Below are 15,329 nucleotides of genomic sequence, written 5' to 3'. Positions count from 1 at the left end.
TCTTGTGCTGCCTTGTTGTAGGGATGGCGAGACTTAAGCCTGCATGGTGGTGCCGGTGTTGTTGTGGCTTTGTGTAGGATGTGCCAGTCGTGCTTCTGGGCTTTTCTTGCCAGGGCGAGGGTAGCCGCATCCCCTCGGAGACTGGCTGGGGCGATTCCAGCTAGGACTGGCAGGTAGGACACAGGGGTGGGTTTCAGACAACCAGTAACTATACTGAGGGCGCTGTTGATGACCGTATCTACCTTGTTCACATGTGGACTTCTGCTCCAGGCTGGGGCACAGTATTCTGCTACGGGTAAGACCAGGGCTTGCGTGGATATGCGTAGGGTCTGGGGGGAAGCTCCCCAAGTCGAACCCGCCAGGCGGCGGATGAGCGAGACCCTTGCTGTTGTCTTGGCCTTCACTTCATCCAGGTGTTGCTTGTAGGACAGTGTCCGGTCCAAGCATACGCCAAGGTACTTGGGGGCTTGCTGGAACTCCAGGCGGTTGTTGCCAACATGCACATCCAGTTCCCTTCTTGCTTCCCGATTGTTAAGGTGGTAAGCTGCAGACACTGTCTTGCCCATGCTGAGCTGAAGGTGCCACTTCTGGAGGTAGTCTGCCAGGATGCCCATGTCTCGGTTGAGGACGGTCCGGGATTGTCCTCAACAGTTTCAGATGTAGTCCACGGTGCCACACGGTGTCATAGGCGGCTGTCAGGTCCAGGAATACTACTCCAGCTTTTTCGTTATCCTGAAAGCTGTCCTCGATGTCCTGAGTGAGTAGCATTACCTGATCCACTGTTGACCTGCCTCAGCGGAAGCCGGCTTGTTCCGGTGGGAGTTGTGGGTCCACCACTGGCTCGATGCGGCTGTGAATCAGCCTCTCCAGGATCTTATATGGGACACAGAGCAGAGAGATGGGCCTGTAGGACTTTGGGTCTTCAGCGGGTTTGTTCGGCTTTGGCAAGGCTATGATGGAAGCACGGCGCCAGGTCTTTGGGAGCTTGGACCTCCGGAAGCATGATGAGAAGAACGAGCATAGCCAGTAAGATGTTCTTTCACTTTGGTGTATGACAAACTCTGGGTGGATATTGTCTCGACCTGATGACTTGCCCGGCTTCAGTTTGTTGATTGCTGCACTTAGTTTGGCTACTGTGAAGTCTCCTGAGAGGTTAGCATCGACGCTGGCTGCCCTGGAGAGAGACGATACCTCACACAAGGTCAATCGTGTGACGTTTCTGTCAGCATCAGGGAAGTGACCATTTTTCAGGAGCTGGGAAGCAATGGCATCTGCTGTCACTGGACACCTGCGGGGGGTTGTTTTTCTCCCTGAGAGCAGGTTGATGGTCTGCCACGCCTTCCGGCTAGAGTGGGTGAAGTCGATAGCTTCCACTACTTCAGTCCACCTGGCCCTTCGGGCGTCGTCCAGCTTCTGCAGTAGGGTTGTTGCTGTTGCGTCCATTTTTTCCCTGGAGCTTGCCTGCTGGTGTTGGCGCAGCAGGCAGCTGCACTCCTCATCCCAGCCCGGGATGTAGTTCTTATTGTAGCCACGTGGGATGTTGTGCTTTGCTGCCCTGAGGAGGACTTCACAGTAGGCGGCGTATGCAGCATCCACATCAGCTGCTTCTGGGTCCAGGAGACCAGCAGTTCTTCTTTCCGTTTCCGCCATAAACTGCCGCCAGTTCGCCTTCCTGATGTTCCATCTCCTGACCGGTTTGCCAGATACCGGCTGTACCAGTGATGGTACTTTGATGATGGATGGCCGGTGGTGTGAACGAGGGAACCTGTCCAAGACACGTCTCTCCGGTTTCAGGTTGTTACTGCGGCATACGGCAAAGGCCAGGTCTGGGTTGGTGTGAGAGTTCCAGCGTGCAGAAAAGAAGCTTGGGGGCTCCTTTGGGTCGAAGAGCAGCAGTGCCTCAGCGTTAGAAGCCCACTCACTCAGCGCTTCACCATCCTGTGATGTGTGGTTGTAACCCCAATCTGTATGTTGGCAATTGAAGTCACCTGCATAGATGGTGGGAGGAGTCACAGATGGTAGTGATGATACAGTCAGCACAGTTGGTGGGGGCTTGTATACATTCACAACAGATGTTTCTTGGATTTTGGTGACCAGCCACTCAATGTTGCAGCCGGGTGGAGATTGACTGGTGGCTGAGCAGCTCAATCCTTCCCGGACAAAGGTTGCCATTCCATGCTTCTTGCTGTGGATGGATCCGGTGAGGAAGAACCCAGGCAGTTTGAGGTTGTCGTCAGAAACCCAGTGTGTCTCTTGCAGGAGAACAGCTGCCACTTTGTTGGAATCGGCGAGATGCCTGATGACTTCGAGTTTGGCGATGGTAAGGCCCTCGACGTTGAGTTGGAGCACCGACAGACCTTGGTTTTCGACGGTGGGGGTGTCCGCCTGTCCTGGCGAGGACGTTCTCTGCCTTGGTCTTGACCTCGGCTTGTACCTTGGTCCGCCAGCTCGACGATTCTTTGGCGACATTAGTTCATGAGTTGGTCTCGCACCATTTCTCACTACTCACAGGAGAGGCCGCGTGAAGGCTGTCGTCTTCTCCCCCATATACAGAGCTAAAAATAGGGAATAACAATCAGGTGTGCAAAACAATCAGGAAGTGGCAAACGTGAAACGAATGACAGAGAATGGAATGAACTGACAGACTACGGTGTGCACAGAGGGTAAGATAAATGAAAACGCTGACGACTTAGACAAAAACAGACACAGAAAACACAGAACCTGACACTGAATATGGGCCAAAAGGAGCCTGTGACAAGTGTTTCATTGCCCTCTTCCCACAGGAATTCCCCTGGAACAACCTTCAGATTCAACTATAGATATACAGGAGGATTGTCTCCTGCTTAGTGAGCAGAACTGTCGCTCTGGATAAGAGCGTCTGCCAAATGCCAATAATGTAATGTAATGTTATGTACAGCTGTGTTAAAATTCATGGCATAAATCTATGGATGTCATAAAATGTCTTACAGCTGAATAAAGAAAAAACAAAAAACAGTGATCCTAATGACATTATTGCATTTGGCAGACACTGTTATCCAGAGCGATGTACAGTGGAGCAATGCAGGGTTAAGGGCCTTGCTCAAGGGCCCAACAGCTGGGCGGATCTTATTGTGGCTGCACCGGGATTCGAACCACCGACCTTGCGTGTCCCAGTCATTTACCTTAACCACTACGCTACAGGCCGCCCCATTATTGTTTGGGTAATGGCACAGAGATAGATGGTCCACACACCTACTGTCATGTGCACTAAGGACGAAGTTAAAAACCTTGATGTCATTTTTGACTCATTACTGACTCATTATTGTCATTATTGACTCAACGCCCACATTGCAGTCCCATCAGTCACATTATAAAGTTTGACCAGTTCTCTCTCAGGTGGATACTGAAGAGCTAACACATGCTTTCATCATTAGCAGGCTTGAATATTGTAAAGCTCTGCTGTATGGTCTACAGAAAAAAGCTATCAGTCAGTTACAGCTTGTACAGAACACAGCAGCTTGTGTCCTGACAAACACCAGATGAAGAGTTTGTATCACAGCCATCTTAAAATCCCTACATTGTTTGCCCGTTAGATAAAGAATCAATTTTAAGATTCTTTAAATCATGACATGGCAATGCACCTGCCTACTTATCTGATATGCTTTCTGAAACATTACATTACATTACATTACATTATTGGCATTTGGCAGACGCTCTTATCCAGAGTGACGTACAACAAAGTGCATACCCATAACCAGGGATAAGTTCGCTGAAAGACCCGAGAGGGAAGTACAATTTCAACTGCTACCTGTACAACAAAGATAAGGACGAGGGCCTTTTTTTTTCTTTTTTTTTTCTTTTTTTTTTGAGAACAAAGAAACAAAAAAACAGAGCAAAAGTGACCAAAGTTAACTATCCAAACACTGCTTACCTAGCCAACTAAAAATACCGATACACAAAGCAAGTCACAGAGACAACAATTAAGGTTCACAGGGAGGTAGGGAGGGATGGGGAGAGGTGCTGCTTGAAGAGGTGTGTCTTCAGCTTGCGCTTGAAGGTGGGGAGAGATTCTACAGTTCTGACCTCAACGGGGAGTTCGTTCCACCACTGTGGAGCCAGAACAGACAGTAGTCGTGAGCGTGATGTGGAGGTTCGGAGAGGGGGAGGTGCCAAGCGGCCTGTGGAGGCTGAACGAAGAGGTCTGGCATTCTAAACAACTAAACAACTAGCATTCTGAAACATTCTAAATATTTGAAATCAGGCTTCTCTGAACAATCTTAACTGAACATTTGCCTGTATAAGTAATGGTGAATATTTGGCTAAAGTTATACTGCATCCTAAACATTTTCTAGAGTCAAGGACAGATAGCAGTACAGCCTTGCCAAAGGCTGGGGAAATTTGTGTCAAGTATACAATGAACTGCACCCTTAAAATAGCCCTCACACTGGAGTCAGACTAACACAGACCGGAAACACCTGTATGCCATGGTACACTGAGCTGAGTTGTCAGTTTCCTATATATTATAGCTTTGTTACAAAAATGATGCCATAAAATATCCCATTGCCCTTGAACATTGAAAGTTAATTATAATTATTTGTACAAGAATGCATTTCACAAAAGAACCATTTAGCAGACATTCAAACTGGAGTTTAAACATATGTTGGAATTACTGGGAATGATACAAATACATTTTGAAAGCATAATCCACACTCTTGACGGCACAGATGGTGCAGTGGGTAGCACTGCCGCCTCACAGCAAGGAGGTCCTGGGTTTGAATCCCCGTCGGCTGGGGCCTCTCTGTGCGGAGTTTGCATGTTCTCCCAGTGTCTGCGTGGGTTTCCTCCGGGTACTCCGGTTTCCTCCCACAGTCCAAAAACATGCAGGTTAGGCTGATTGGAGAGTCTAAATTGCCCATAGGTATGAGTGTATGAGTGTATGAGTGTGTGTGCCCTGTGATGGACTGGTGACCAGTCCAGGGTTTATTCCTGCCTTTCGCCCAATGTATGCTGGGATAGGCTCCAGCCCCCCTGCGACCCTGATCAGGATAAGCGGGTTCAGATAATGGATGGATGGATGGATGGATATGCACAACGAAGTGTAAAACAACGTACACTCACTGCAGTGTACACTTAATGAGCACTTTATTATGCATTTATTATTAAATTTATTATTTTTAGACTTCTACTGCTGTAGCCTATCCACTTAAGAGTTATAATCCATTTTGTGTTCAGAGATGCTCTAAAAATTTTATTTCTTATTTTTCCCTTTTTCTCCAAATTTGGGAGGCAAATTGTACCCCATCTAATCCAATTAGAGTTAGTATTAGATACACCGCCCACACCCCGTCCCTCAGCGGCCCGAAGGAGAGCCACACGCCTTCTTCAAGTCGTCTCCTCTCATGCTTGTGACCGTGTTTCCGAGGCGCCCAAGGCGGTCCCCGGTGTGCAACTGCAGCGAACTGCAACCGCAAGTCCTCTTAGCCTGTTGCGTCACCGCGGCTCAGAGACACACTTCTGCACACCACCGTTGTAATTTGCGTTTCTGTCACCTTCCTGTCAGCTTTGACCAGTCTGGCCCTTCTCCCCTGATGTCTCTCATTAACAAGGTTTCTGTCTGCAGAACTGCTGCTCACTGGGTTTTCTGTTTTGTTTTTGCACCATTCTTTGCAAACTCTAGAGGCTAGTGTGGGTGAAAATCCCAGGAGATCAGCCGTTTCTGAGATACGCAAACCACCCTGCCACCAACAATCATTCCATGGTCAAATTCACTTTAGATCACATTTTTCCCCCCATTCTGATGGTTGATGTGAACATTAACTAAAGCTCCTCACCCGTATCTACATGACTCTATGCATTACACTGCTGCCGCACAATTGGCTGAGTAGATAATCGCATGAATAAGTAGGTGTAATAAAGTTTAAAGGCTCCTAACAAAGTGCTCGGTGAGTGTAAATGGTAGATGGTTGGCATTTATATAGCGCCTTTATCCAAAGCACTGTACTATTGATGCTCCTCATTCACCCATTCATACACACACTCACACACCGACGGCAATTGGCTGCCATGCAAGGCACCGACCAGCTCATCAGGAGCATTTGGGGGTTAGGTGTCTTGCTCAGGGACACTTCAACACAGCTCAGGCAGGGGATCGAACCGGCAACCCTCCGACTGCCAGACGACTGCTCTTACTGCCTGAGCCATGTCACCCCACACTCAGCTCAGTGTACACTCAGCGACTGAAAATAAAGAACGTCACAAGTGTTGGTATTGCCATTTGGTAATAAGACAGAATGGTTTGGGGGCTACATATGTGGTGTCAGACTGAGGGGATGATCTCTTCAGATACCAGAGTGGGTTTCTGTTTGGCCATAAACCACCGGGCCCCAGCCGCACACTGATGTGCAGCCATACAAAAACCGCTCTTTTCCCTCCTACTTGGATACACTACCTGTGTTTCCATATTTGCCGTCTTATTATTGGAATGTATTTTGGTAGCTATATATATATGTACGTGAATTGATTCGCCGTCTTTTGCGCATATATAGAGTAAACAGAGTAAAAAGACTACGCAAGTAGTCTTCTCACAGCTAACAATAACTAACACACCCACTTCACTTTACTTTGTTCAAGCGTAGCCGGGTACACTACCGTCATTCCCTGCTACGTGGATACACTACCGTCAGCTACGCTACCCTCGCAAGTCAATACAAAATAGGAAGTATCCACGTTTACTTACTTAGTCTATTTAATTACTACATTAAGTGCACTTATTGTCGGAGAGTAAGTGTTGAAGTTTGATCAAAACGCTTTTTTTAAAAACTATGAATGTTTAGAATGACATTGAGAATCGTGCAAAAATACCCTTTCACTAAATGTTTCTATGTATCTATATGCTGTATTGTAAATGCTGTTTAGTACTACAATGATGTCATAATGTTTAAAGGATCATTTTAGTGCTGTTAAAATGAATAGTCAGCATGAGTGATTAAAACTGTGTGTCTGTTCAAACATATTGTGCTGCACAAAGTACAAGTACATTTAATTAAAGTACAAAGTAAATTTAATCAGGTGTTTAAAGGGCCATAACGCAAGATACCAAATGTTCTGGTTTCTGATTTTCTCTAAATATTACTAATATTTACTCTATTATTAAGTTACTCAGTGACTTTAAATATTACTCATATTTACTCTATTATTAAATTACTCAATGACTCTAAATATTACTGAAGTGACAGAAGCTTGAACACAATGAAAGTGGAAGCTTTTTTTTTTTCTCTCACTGAAAAGCTTTTGACTGGATATTGATTATTGTAGCTGTTTTTGCTTAATGTTCCAAAAGTACTGACTGTTTTTGATTCTGTTCCCTCAGCATGGAAGAAGCTACAAGAAAAAAAAAAAAAAAAAAAAAAGAAAAGAAAAAAAGTTATTACATTGGTAATATTGAGAGAGGGAGAGGAAGAAAAAACAGATTGAAGCCTTTGATAGGGGGGTAAAACAAAACAGATAACTTAGTAACTAAAGATAACAATAAATGAAAACTTTTTTTTTAAACTTTAAAAAAGTGTGGAAAGTGGGACTTGTGTAGACATTTGGATATGCAGACCAACAGACGGATGAACAGAAAAACAGACGGATGGACAGGCGGATGAACAGAAAAACAGACGGATGGACTGGCAGATGAACAGAAAAACAGATGGATGGACAGGCGGATGAACAGAAAAACAGACGGATGGACAGGCGGATGAACAGAAAAACAGACGGATGGACAAGTGGGTAGATAGACAGGATTGTTGACGGAAGCCTTGACTGGATAGTATGGAAAAGGGAGAGAAGAAAATAATTAAATTAAAAGATAACATGATGAATACGAATAATACATTCCTAAATAAAACAATATTTAAAAAAAGAACAGTAAAAGGAAAATATGCATGATTATGGCTGGGCTGGATTGGGATATGGTATTGCATGGAGAGTGTTTCTGGAGTATATCAGTATATGTTGGTGAGGGTGGGGTTGGGGGGGATTAGTCAACAGGCAAATTAAATGATTTTATGAAAGGACCCCAAATGTTTGCAAAGTGTGAGCTTTGGTGCTGATGTGAGATTATTTCCATGGATATGTGTTCTTTGAGAAGATTTTTCCATTGTGCTATGTTTATTGTATGTCTTGTTTTCCAGTTTAAGAGGATGGTTTTCTTGACGATAGCTAGGGCAATGAGTATAGGTTTGGTATTTTGATTTGGTGGGTTGGTTGTTGAGAGGTCTCCTAGTTGACAGAGGGATGGACAGAGTGGAATGCTACAGCTCATAATGAGAGATATTTGGTCTGCGACTTGTTTCCAGAAATGGTGAGTTTGTGGGCAGAGCCAGGTCGAGTGGAAGTAATTATCTGGGGTATTCAAAGAGCAGTGAGTGCAAGTGTCTGAGTCCACAAATCCCATTTTATAAATCTTTTGGTGGGTGATATGAGTTCTGTGAATGACCTTATATTGTATTAGTTGTAGGTTAGTATTGGTGGTCATCGTGAAGGTGTTCCTACAGATTTGAGACCAGAATTGTAGCATAGTGATAAGTCGTTTTCCCAGGCTTGGCTGGGGAGGGATATTGTTAGGTCTGTGGTTGATATTAGTTTGTATAATTTGGAGAGAATGTTTTTGGTATTAATCCATCCATCCATCCATCCATTATCTTAACCCGCTTATCCTGAATAGGGTCGCAGGGGGGCTGGAGCCTATCCCAGCATACATTGGGCGAAAGGCAGGAATACACCCTGGACAGGTCGCCAGTCCATCACAGGGCACACACACCATTCACTCACACACTCACACACTCACACACTCATACCTATGGGCAATTTAGACTCTCCAATCAGCCTAACGTGCATGTCTTTGGACTGTGGGAGGAAACCGGAGTACCCGGAGGAAACCCATGCAAACACGGGGAGAACATGCAAAGTCCGCACAGAGAGGCCCCGGCCGATGGGGATTCGAGCCCAGGACCTCCTTGCTGTGAGGCGGCAGTGCTACCCGCTGCACCATCCGTGCCGCCTTTTTGGTATTAATTATTTTCTTAATTTCATCCATAAGCCGAGGTGGCTGTAAGTTGTTGTTCATTATTTTAATTTTAAATTTTAAAACAGATATTAATTGAAAGAACTGAAAATATTGCTCCTTCCCAATATATTGTTCTTATGGACCAAATCCTGGAAGGTGATGAACATGCTATCCTGAAAGATGTGTTGAAGATGTGTGATACCTTTTTATTTACATGTGGTGATGGAAAGTGGTGTTTTGTTTAGCAAGAAGTCAGGATTGTGCCATATTGGAGTGTATTTGCACAGGGTCATTGTGAATTTAAAGATTTTGTTAATTTTCCACCGGGCTGTCAGAGTTGTTGAAATGGCAGTGTTTTTGAAGCAGTTGTTGTCTTTTCATTCTGATTGTTCTATCCATGGGCAATGCTGTTGGTTTGGATGAATCCAGTTTGTGATGTATTGCAGCTGGTTTGCCAAATATAAGTGATAAAAGTTTGGGGCTTCCAGTTTTGAGTTTCTGCATGGAATGCTACATCTCAGGACTCCCCCCTCACCTCCACCAGCAATATGAAATATCTGGGGATAAATATTTCCACCAAGCTGTGAGAGTTGTTCTTCCTTAATTTCATTCTGTTAATAAATACAATTGAAGATGATTTAATTCCTAGCATAGCAACTGTAAAAATGACTACCTTTTTAGAACGCCCCGGATCAAACCTTCTACCTTACAGAAATCCAGCTTAATATACTGATTCCATTCAAAAATTTTAAACTGTTAATCCATGATACAATGCACACAATATGGGGTGACATGGCTCAGGCAGTAAGAGCAGTCGTCTGGCAGTCGGAGGGTTGCCGGTTCGATCCCCCTCCTGGGCTGTGTCGAAGTGTCCCTGAGCAAGACACCTAACCCCTAAATGCTCCTGACGAGCTGGTCGGCGCCTTACATGGCAGCCAATCGCCATTGGTCTGTGAGTGTGTGTGAGTGTGTGTTTGAATGCATGAATGCATGAATGCATGAATGGATGAATGGATGAATGAGAAGCATTAATTGTACAGCGCTTTTGATGAAGGTGCTATATAAAGCCAACCATTTACAATATGCAGTTGTTTTACCATCATGTTTTTGCTTGTTTTGGCCTAAATTGTTTGTATATTGTTGATGTTCTTCTATGTCTTGCTGTGTGTAATGCACAATCTGTGTTATTTGTTATATTGTAAGCCATTTTGGCCAGGACTCCCTTAAATAATAATACAAATTAAATATATAAAAAAATTCAATTAAAAGTTTGCGCATTTTTCGAATGAGAAACTATTGTGCATTTGGACCCTTGTTGTGAAAAGGACACTGACATTATTAAATGACACATTTTTTATTTCATTATAGTTTATGAATCAGATATTTGATCTGTCACGTTTCATGTTTGTCATGTCATGTTTTATGTTTAGTCATTGTCTTAGTTACGTTATTGTCTCATGTTATGTTAGTCTTGTCATGTCATGTTATGTTTCATGTTTAGTTCTTGTTACCATTTATTTCTCAGTCTTGCCATGTCATGTTATATAGTTTATTGTCATTGTTTTGCAAATGTTATGTCACAATTTATGTTCCATGTTATGTTGTACTGTTCATTGATTTAGCATACATTTTTTCGTGTCTTTCTGCAAACCTTGCATTCCTGCTTTCTCTCTCTCCCTTTCTGTCACTCACACCCTAATTGTTTCAATTTCCCTTGTCTATTTACTAAATCTACTAATGCTAGATCAGGATTGGGTAGTACTAACATACTAATCATGTGTTCATGTTACCTTACGTTTCTTGTGCATGTCATTTACTAATTTACTAATGCTAGGGCAGGATAGGTTTATTACTAATGATTACTAATTACCTCGTTAACTTGTCAATCCTCCACACCTGATTTCCATTCTCTTGCTGCTCTCAAGCTAATTGTCTACACCTGTCTAGACCTGCATAAAAGTTCAGTTTCATGTCATGTCTGTGTGAAATTGTTTGCCTCCTGTTTGTCAGTGCAGTCGTTTGAGCATTGATGCCAAGCCATTGTCTACTCGTTACGATCCAAGCCTGTTTACCGACCAAAGATTATTGACTTCTGTTTTGTTGACCATTGCATGCCTGTATCATGTCTTTGCCTGCTGTTTTTTTTTTTTTTTGTACTTTTGCCCCGCGGAGCAGACTTCGGTCTTGACTCTTGCACCGTCATTGACCCTGAACCTGCCCACCGTCTGCCTGTACTTCTGCCCCGCTGACAGCTTTCCTGGCTACCGGACTTCCCGCATGGTGTACCGACTACGAGACTGCCTTCTCCCTCGGTACTGCGCTTTGGTTATATATATATATATATATATATATATATATATATATATATATATTTTTTGGCTGGATATTTACCTGTATGAACATTGCTTGTTTTTGACTACGCTCTCTGGATATTCCCCAAATAAAGCCCTCACGGGACTCTACTGTTTCTGAGTCGTGCATTTTGGATCCAAACCCCCCACGCACCCGTCTCATGATCAGTGTGTTTACTCCTCTTTTATTCCATGTACTATTTTTACATTGTGGTCCCAAATAAATACTCTATATCTTAATTTGCCGATTTGCTGATTCCTCACACTTATTTCCAGAAAAGCTATCATAACTTTACATGCAATGTTCAGGAAACACCTGCCATTTATAGTGTTTCTCGTCGTGTCTTGGCCTTCCTAATTTATTGCATATTGCCCATTTTATAACGGAAACCGAAATAAACTGCTTGTTTTATTAATAGCCTGCTGGGTCTGGCGGAAAGTCTAATCTACAGTTCACAGACATTCCAAAAATGAACAGTCTGAAGTGGAACAGAAGGACAAGGTGATGTAGGTGACAAGATTTATGTTCACTGGTAAATCATGAGCGTCTGTTTGACATGCACCGCTGGCCTATGGGGTGCCCTGCTGGGGCACCATTTTAACCGTTAATTCAGGTTCCACCACAACTGCTTTTCTCGCGTGTTGAGTGATGAAATGTGTGCTTCATTTCACAGGTCATTTACTCAAAGCTGATACATGTTCTGTCCTGGTTAGATCTGTTTCCCTCTGCATTCTATCCTGGCTAGGTCTGTATCTGTCAGTACTGCACATTCTGTCCTGATTAGGACTGTATATGTCTGTACTTTCTGTCCTGATTAGGTTTGTATATCTCTCTATATTCTGTCCTGGTTAGGTCTGTATATGTCTGTACATTCTGTCCTGTTAAGATCTGTTTCTCTGTGCATTCTGTCCTGGTTAGGACTGTATATCTTTCTACATTCTGTCCTGGTTAGGTCTGTATCTATTCATGCTGTGGAGGGAGGGAGGTTTTTGTAATGAGATGTATCACTGTGACCCCGAGCTACTGTAGTACACAGTGATTAACACCTGTACAAAAACCACCCCTGGGCTGCAAATGTCTAATTGTGTTCACATTATATTGTCTAATACTGTACATGAATAAATTCTAAATGTATATTTGAGCAAGAATTTATATTTTGTCACAAATATGTCAGCGGTTTTCTTGTTCATGAATGAAGTTAATGGGTTATTTTGTCATTTTTGGGGGGTTTATTGTCGTTATGGCTATAATGTGCAGTGCTTTAATTTGGGACATATATCAATAGAATCTCTCTATTTAATTGGCATGCCAATTTAAAAAAAGTCTTAGGCACCTGTATAACATTCTGTACAGATAAGATTCTTTCAAAAATAATTCAATGAAAGGTCCTAAATTTTATATTACATTTTAGTAATTTGGCAGCATAGTTAAAAACTGTGTAAAAACTTTGTGACCACCCTTCGGCGTTAAAACTGCATCACTTCTCTGAGATAGCCAATGCTGTCCTGCAGTTCTATAAGACAATCAGCAGGGTGGTTGTTCCAAGCATGTTGGAGAACTTGCCACAGTTCTTCTTCAGATTTGGTTGGCTCCTTGTTTCTGATCTCAGACAGCGTTGATCACGTTTTTATGTAAACAGTAGCAAATTGCTGACAGTAATATGTTACTTTTTAAAATTAAATACAAAAATGTCTCTGTAAAATTAAATCTTTTGGAAAATGAATGTTTGTAAATCTCAAATGTGTTCTTTTATACTAACACACACAAATACACGAACATATATATATAATAAAGTCTAGGGTGCCTCAGACTTCTGCACAGTACTAGAGTAGTTTTTAAGATGTACAGTTCAGTTAAGGTCAGGTCTGTATATGTCTGTACATTCTTGGTTAGGTCTGTATCTATTCTGTCTTGCTGTGAAAGGTGGCAGGTTTTTGTAATGAGATGTATCACTGTGACCCCCCGCTATAGTACACAGTGATTACCACCTGTACAAAAACCACGCCTGGGCTGCAAATGTCTAATATGTTCACAGATGTTTTGTCTAATATCTTTCATGCAGAAATTGTCAATGTGTATTTGAGCATTATTTGGTATTTTGATATATGATTTCCATGCCCAGATGTAATATTCACTCTTTACTCTTCATAACAGTCCGTTGCTAGTACATTGCAGCCCTTTCATCTTCAAAATATGTGCACATTTTCACCAAGCGTGATTATTATACTCCTTTCACTTTTCATTCCACCTTAAGGTAGAATGCAAAATAATATATTTTGAGAAAAAAGCTAAAACTTTACCCTAAATACTTGCTGGAATGCTGAATGCCTGATATTCCTTGTTGTGCTGTCACCCTGTGCCTGCTGGGAGACATTGGAATAGTGATCTCTCCGTAACTGGCGCAGGAATTTCCAAATAGGAATTCTTACTCGGCCCTCGCTGTGGTGAAAGCCCCAGAGTGTTGACTGATGAAATGTGGGCTTCATTTCACAGGTCATTTACTCAAAGCTGATAGATGTTCTGTCCTGGTTAGATCTGTTTCTCTTTGCATTCTGTCCTGGTTAGATCTGTTTCTGTCAGTATGGCACATTCTGTCCTGATTAAGTCTGTATATGTCTGTGCATTCTGTCCTGGTTAGGTCTGTATCTGTTCATGCTGTGGAGGGAGGGAGGTTTTTGTAAGGAGATGTATCATTGTGGCCCCCCGATATAGTACACAGTGTTTAACACCTGCACAAAAACCACCCCTGGGCTGCAAATGTCTAATTGTGTTCACTCATATTTTAGATTTTCTAATCCTGTTCATGAATAAATTCTAAATGTATATCTGAGCAAGAATTAGTATTTTTATATATGATTTACTATTTAACATTACTATTTGCTATTTAACAGTCTGTTGCTAGAATTTTTCATCTTCAAACTATGTGCACATTTTCAACAAGTGTATTTTACATACCCCCGCTCTTTTCATTGTCATGTCATTCAGTCTCCAGGTGCAATTCAAAAGAAAATGTGTTTCAAAGAATATTTTCAGAAAAAAGAAAAATAGCTTTTCCAAGCACACATTCCACCCAAAGTACTTGCTGAAATCCTCTATACATTATGTCACCTGTTGTGCTGTGGCACTGTACCTGCTGGTAAACACTGGAACAGTGATTGTTCTGTGGAATTAACGCATGGACCATCAGAGTGGCAGTTCAGCCTGGATGTCACGATCATTTTGTGGGGTTTTTTTGCCATGATGGCTATAATGTGCAATGATATAATTTGGGCATGTCTTTATACAATCTCTCTGAAGATAGATATAACTATTTAATTGGTATGCCAATTTCAAATAATTATTTTTATGGGCCAAATAGTAGTTTTTCAGATCTTCAGTGAATCATTTTAATTGATTTATTGTAGCCAACAATCAATTAAAATAACTGCACAAAATATGTATCCCTAGTCTGCATGTCTCTGTACATTCTGCCCAGGTTAGGTCTGTATATGTCTGTACATTCTGCCCAGGTTCGGTCTGTATATGTCTGTACATTCTGCCCAGGTTAGGTCTGTATGTGTCTGTACATTCTGCCCAGGTTAGGTCTGTGTATGTCTGTACATTCTGCCCAGGTTAAGTCTGTATATGTCTGTACATTCTGTCCTGGTTAGGTCTGTATCTATTCTGTCATGCTGTGGAGGGAGGGAGGTTTTTGTAATGAGATGTATCACTGTGACCCCGAGCTACTGTAGTACACAGTGTTTAACACCTGTACAAAAACCACACCTGGGCTGCAAATGTCTAATGTGTTCACATTATATTGTCTAATACTGTTCATGAATAAATTCTAAATGTATATTTGAGCAAGAATTAGTATTTTGATATGTGATTTCCCTTGTAATATTCTATCCTATTTGCTATTTAACATTACTATGTACTACGTAACAGTCTGTTGCTCACATTTTCA

The sequence above is a fragment of the Conger conger genome, chromosome 2, assembly GCF_963514075.1.
Source record: "Conger conger chromosome 2, fConCon1.1, whole genome shotgun sequence".
Taxonomy (NCBI): Eukaryota; Metazoa; Chordata; class Actinopteri; order Anguilliformes; family Congridae; genus Conger; species Conger conger.
This window is presented reverse-complemented; position numbering follows the sequence as displayed.